Source organism: Otolemur garnettii, unplaced genomic scaffold (genome assembly GCF_000181295.1).
Source record: "Otolemur garnettii isolate 467f Iridium unplaced genomic scaffold, OtoGar3 scaffold00046, whole genome shotgun sequence".
In the NCBI taxonomy this organism is placed as follows: Eukaryota; Metazoa; Chordata; class Mammalia; order Primates; family Galagidae; genus Otolemur; species Otolemur garnettii.
Genome location: NW_003852441.1, coordinates 1,703,682 through 1,710,263, shown reverse-complemented (window position 1 = coordinate 1,710,263; position 6,582 = coordinate 1,703,682). Strand labels below are relative to the sequence as shown.

At 43.5% G+C, this 6,582-nt stretch overlaps 1 pseudogene; it reads right to left on the bottom strand.

The window, feature by feature from the left end:
• Positions 1–123: 123 nt before the first annotated feature.
• Positions 124–1,491, bottom strand: LOC100941571 (annotated as a pseudogene).
• Between the last annotated feature and the right edge of the window lie 5,091 nt (positions 1,492–6,582).

Genomic DNA, 6,582 nt, shown 5'->3' with positions numbered 1-6,582 from the left:
CTCCAGCTCCTGGGCTTAGGTGACTCTCTTGCCTCAGCCTCTCAAGTAGCTGGGACTATAGGCGCCTGCCACAACGCCCAGCTATTTTTTTTTTAACCTATAGTAGTGCTTTCATTGGGCTGGAATTATTGATACATTACATGTCTTTATATGCATATATAAAATGAGCATTAGTACTGAAAGTCAAAGGACAGCTTCCGGGGAGTCACGAACTCTTTCACTATTTTGTCTCTGGCCTCCTTGCACTGGTCCTGGTGCTCAGCTATCAAGGGCTGCAGAACCTCTATGAGCGCCTTCTTGAGCTCCCAGGTAAGCATGGCTCCACTGGTATAATCCTTCCTGATCTGCTCTAGCTTGTTGTCATCCTTGAGGAAGAAGGTCGGGCACATAAATGACATGTCCACATCACAGTTGCCCCCAAACTGCCTGTTTTCTTCAATGGTGTCTCTCCCTCCAGAAAATGCACGTTTATTGACCTTGGTTTTGATTTGCTTGGCGGTATCAATGAGGAAGATGGAGGAGTTGGGGTCGCTGGTGTTCATTTTGATCTGGGCACCCTGTAAGGGAAGAAGGTCGAGTGCAGCAGGGCTGGTTTAGGATAGCCAATCCTAGGGACACTGTCCCTCATCATTCTAAAGTAAGGATCCTGGTCAATGGCACATGGGATAAGGCACTGGATGTCCATCCTGTCTTGGAAGATCTGTGGGAACAAGTTGCTGAAGGAGGGAGCAGCCTGGATGGCCGGAAAACTGATCTTCCAGATGCTGTCACTGTCCATGAAACCAAAAATCCCTTTCACTTGGTTGAAGGTAACATGCTTCTGAATCTTCACCACATTCCTGTAGAAGCCTGGGCTCACTCTCATGTAGTCAAAGTCAGAAAATATGAAAGTCTTGTTGATATCAAACCCACAGGCTATGATGTCCTTGGCATTCTCCACAGCATAGCCATGGAGGGTCAGGGTCCTTCCTGGTCCAGGGTCAGATCCTTCCACAGATACTTCTCATCATCCATCATCTGGATGACCAAGGGCACATTAAACACATCTTGCAACCACTTTGTGAAAACAAATGGGATGAGGTAACCTAAGTGCGTTGCTTCAGAAGAGGGGCCTCTGCCCGTATAGAGATAAAATGGCTTCTTATTTTCATAGGCATCAAGAACCTGATTCTTATCTCTATGTGAGAAGAAGATGCCTCTGCACAGGAAGCAGTGTGATCTCTGGACAGTGGCTCTCTCTATTCAGTTTACCAGCTCTTTGTTAATTTTACTGCTTCCAAATCGAACAATGAGCTTATCATAGTCGATGCTTTTTGCACTGCTTGCCTGTACTGTCCATGGGTCCACAAAATCCTCTTCCACTTTTGTGGCTTCTGATCCCTGATTATTCTCCCGTATTATGTTCTTTGGAGGGCAGTCAGCTTTGTAATTCTCCCCTGTGGCAACTTTGTAGTTCGTTTTTAAAGATAGCAACATCTTCCTTGCAGAATCAGTTTCATCCTTTGGTGCCTTTCCAGCTTTGAGGGACCCCACGCGCTCCCCTTATGTAGCTATGCTGTTGATCCACCAGAGAGGCACAAGGCTCGCTGTTGGGCACATCCGCTATCTTTTAGGACCTATGTTCACAACTGGCTAGAGGGTCAGGGGATTTGTCCAGCAGTTGAGACAAGACTGGCTCTCCAGGGCCAGTCAGCGATGCTGGCTCAGCCCCGGGTTACCTTCTAGTTGTCTCGCCTGGCTATTTTTTGTTGCAGTTTGGCTGGGCAGGGTTTGAACCTGCCACCCTAAGTATGTGAGGCCAGCACCCTACTCGCTGGGACACAGGCACAGCCCAATTGTAGAGTATTTGCATCCCCCCAGAAAGAAATCCCTTAGTTGTTACCTCCCAGTTCTCTTGTAATAGAGTTCTCCAGAGAAAGAGCCAATAACATATTTCATATATGAAAAGAAAATATATATATGAGTATAGATGAATTGGCTCGTGTAATTATGGAGGTAGGCAAGTCCTAAGACCTGCAAGTTCAGTCAGCAAGCTGAAGACCAAGGAGAGCTGATGGTTTAATCTAAGTCTGAAGGCCTGAGTAGAAGAGTGGTGTAATTTCCATCTGAAGACCAGTAGGCTCAAGACTCAGGAAAAACCAACATTTCAGTTTGACTCCAAAGGTAGAAAAATCCTCTTCCTCAAGGGAAGGTTATGCTTTTTGTTTTACTCAGGACTTCAACTGATTGGATGAAGCCCACCTACAGTAGGGAGGGCAATCTGCTTTACTCAGTCCACTAATTTAAATTTTAATCTCTTCCCAAAATACCCAGAATAGTGTTTGATCAAATATCTGGGACCTTTGTGGCCCAGTCAAGTTGACATTAAAATTAACCATTGTATTCCCCATCTTCCACAGTCCTAAGCAACCACTAGTCTATTTTCTGCCTTGATAGATTACCTATTCTGAGTATTTCATATAAATGAATTATACAATTTGTGGTCTTTTGTGACTGGCTTCTTTTACGTAGCATGATGTTTTCTTTTTTGAGACAGAACCTCAAGCTGTTGCCCTGGTAGTGTGCTGTGCTATCACAGCTCACAGCAACCTCCAACTCCTGGGCTTAAGCGATTCTCTTGCCTCAGCCTCCCACCACAGTGTCTGGCTGTTTTTGGTTGCAGTTGTCATTGTTTGGCAGGCCCTGGTTGGATTCAAACCCACCACCTCTGGTGTATGTGGCTGGAGCCTTAGTTGCTTGAGCCACAGGCACCACAAGCCAGCATGTTTTCAAGGTTCATCCATGTTGTTAGTATGTATCCTTTTTTTTTTTTTTTTTAAGAGACAGAGTCTCACTTTATTGCCCTTGGTAGAGTACCATGGCATCACAGCTCAGTTGGAGCAACCTCCAACTCCTGGGCTTTGGTGATTCTCTTGCCTTAGTCTCCGGAGTAGCAGGGACTACAGGCGCCTGCCACAACACCCAGCTAAGTATGTATCCATACTAATAATATTCCGTTGTTTGGCAATAAAATGATACATACTAAGCATGTAGCTCCTGTGCGTGCATCATTACTCAGCACTTTCATACCTGCTGAATGAAAGCTATGTGTTTTCCACTATGTATTTATTTATTTATTTTGAGACAGAGCCTCACTCAATCTTCCCTGGGCCAGAGTACCATGGCATCATAACTCACAGCAACCTTAAAACTCTTGGGCTCAAGTGATTCTCTTGCCTCAGCCTCCCCAGTAGCTGAGAATATAGATGCCCACCACAATGCCTGGCTAATCTTTTAGAGATGGAGTCTTGCTCTTGCTCAGGCTAGTCTTGAACTCCTGAGTTCAAGCAATCCACCTGCCTTGGCCTCCCAGAATGCTAGGATTACAGGAGTGAGCCACCATGCCTGGCCTACCATAATTTATTTTTCTTTTCTTTTTAGCTGGCCCAGGCCGGCTTCCAACCTGCCACCGTCACTGTATGTGGCCAGTACCCTACTCACTGAGCTATGGAAAAATTTATTTTTCCATTCATCAGTTGGCAGATATTTGAGTTGCTTCCATATTCTGACTATTACAAAAAAGCTGCCATGAACATTTGTGTACAAGTTCTTGTGTGGACATAAGTTTTCTTTTTTGTTTCCCCATCTTCCAACATTGTTGCAAATATAAGTTTTCATTTCTCTTGAGTATATACCTAATGTGGAGCCAGTGGGTCATTCTATGTTTAGTCTCCCTGGGGTTGGGTGCATGGCATCATCAAAGATCAAACTCTTGAGCTCAAGTGATCATCCTGCTTCAGCTTCCCAAGTAGCTGGAACTATAGTCACCCACCACAATGCCCGCCTAATTTTTCTATTTTTTTTTTTTAGTAGAGACAAGGTCTCACTCTTGCTCAGTTTGTTAGCTTCCTGCAGAACTACCAGACTGTTTTCCAAAGTACCTGCACAACTTTACCTTCCCACCAGCGGAGCATGAGAGTTCCAGTTTCTCTACATCCTTCTTGTTATTGTGTCAGAGCTGCATGAAGGAAACAGCCAGGATGTGGATTGAAAATACAAGCTTCTGAGGTTTACCTTATAGGGGTACAGGTGAATCTTTCTAAGAGTAGAATGTGAATGTTTTAAAGCAATAACTGAGAAAATGACATGAAGGCTGTGTTGACCAGTTGATGGAAGTATTTCAGATTGCATGTGAAAACCCCACACTGTACCCCAGAAGTGCATTAATGTACATAGTTACCGTTCAATAAAAAAAAAGAAAAAAAAAATACAAGCTTGCAAGAGATGAGGCTCACTAGAGGTGCAGGAGAGCCTTGAACAACCCTTGCAGGCTATTTATTGAGTGGATAACAGGTGTGAAAGTGCTGAGTAATGACGTACAGGAGCTACGTGCTTAAAAACCACAGAAAGGAAACTACGGGCTTTCTCCACAACTCCCACAATGAAGTGACATAAGATGTTTAAGGTTTAACACCTGCTTACTATTGAGTAACCAATCTTATCTCATTCTGGAATACCAGGTTATTTGAGGCTTGCCTCCAATTTACAAGATTTCTCTAGGCTTGCCAGGAGAATGTCTTGCTCTTAGTGTTTCCTTTGGTGTGTTATGAACTGGTGACTGTCCCTGTAAGCATGATGTTTATTCCTCCACATTATTGCCTGTCATTTTTATTACATCAAGCCTAATGGGTATGAAATGGTGCCTTACTATGGTTTTGAAATGCATTGCCTTGGTGATTACTGATGTTTATCATTTTTTCATGTGCTTGGCCATTTGTTTATCTTTGGAAAAAGTCTATTCAGATCCTTCACCCATTTTTAACTGGGTTATTTGTATTATTAAGTTGTCACAATGAGTTTTTACATCATATTTATATATTATTTTGCGTACTAAAAGAAAACCAAGATAATGTCAAAAGTGGGGTTTTCAAAGTATTATTCATGATAAGAACTAGAAAAATGTACTGTCCCATGTTAAGAGACAGCCTAAAGGATTATATATACAGTTTGTTGTTGTTGTTGTTGTTGTTGTTGTTGAGACAGAGTCTCAAGCTATCACCCTGCGTGGTGTCGTGGCATCATAGCTTACAGCAACCTCCAATTGTTGGGCTTAATCGATCCTCTTGCCTTAGTTCTTCTATTCTTAGTAGAGACTCTTGCTCAGGTTGATCTCAAACTCATGAGCCCAAGTAATCCACTCACCTCGGCTTCCCAGAGTGCTAGAATTACAGGCATGAACTACTGTGCCCTATATATACAGTTTTTAAGGATGTTGCATTGAATCTCATACAATGAAATACCTTGCTTACCATATACCATAAGATAAACCAGTACTATGGGAGCTAAGCTATCTTTTTTTTTAATTTTTTGTTTTTTATTTTACTGATTTTTTTTTTTTTTTGCAGTTTTCAGTGGGGGCTGGCGCCCTACTCCTTTGAGCCACAGGCACTGCCCTGGAGCTAAGCTATCTTTTAGCAAAAATAATAGGAAAAGCAGATCTGGCCTTAAAAAAGAAAAATTGTAAATAAACATAGTCCTCCCCAAAATGCCTGAATGACTCTTTCCTGGAGGGAGAGGGCTGCCACTGGATGTGAGGGGGTGCCCACATCAAGACCACTCAACCCTGTCTGCGTTCGTGGATTCAGGGCACAAAGGCAGGCAGGCAGAGCTACAGCGTCAGTTGGCCCTGCTCTGGGCTGGCCCTTATCCTACATTTGATAATGGAATCCTCACAAACACCCTAGGAAGAAAGAATTGTGAGCCCTACTTAACAGATACACCAGCATATACATTGAGAGGGATTTAGTGACTACGATTTTTGTTCCTGCTGGTGACAAAGACCATAGATGCCTATGCCATTATCCATTTTGGAGTAAAGATAGAGGAATACCTACCAAAATTTGTGCAGCTGGGTAACCCCTTAGCCACATGTTATTGACTAAGTGACAGGCCAAGAAGAAGCTCCAGAGGGTCTGACATAGCTTTACTCATACGTCAGGCCCTTTGCTGGGTCTGACAGTGGAGGAGTGTCAATCGGACCACCTGTGTGTGTCCTCTCCAGCAAAGTGGTCTCAGAGTAGTTGGACTTTACACAAGATAGGTCAGGGATCCCAGAGTGGTCCCAGAGTTAAGAAAGAGGGAAACTGCTAGTCTCTTTAGGCTTCATGCCTGGAAACTGGCAGGGTTTATTCTGCCGGCCCATTATTCCATTTGTCAAAGCAGATACTGTTGTATGTTCTATCTCGCAAGGAGAGAAGGACGGCTTGGCCGCCGGTGCAAGCTCGCTCCTAGAATTGTTTGAAAGCAAGAAATGACTACACACTCTTAGGTGGCATGTAGCAAAATGTCTTTATTTTCTACTTCCTTTTATTGGGAGCTAGTCACGTACACCACATTGATCAATAATCCTAACATCCTCATGTCTTATCTTAAACTATAGAAAAGAAAGAAAGTAATCCTAGCATCCTCATTTCTTATCTTAAACTATAGAAAAGAAAGAAAGAAAGTCCCGGAATGTGAGATAGCCATCATAAGATTAGCCTAAAGAAAGAAAGTCCGGGGTGGCGCCTGTGGCTCAAAGAGTAGGGCTCCGGCCCCATATGC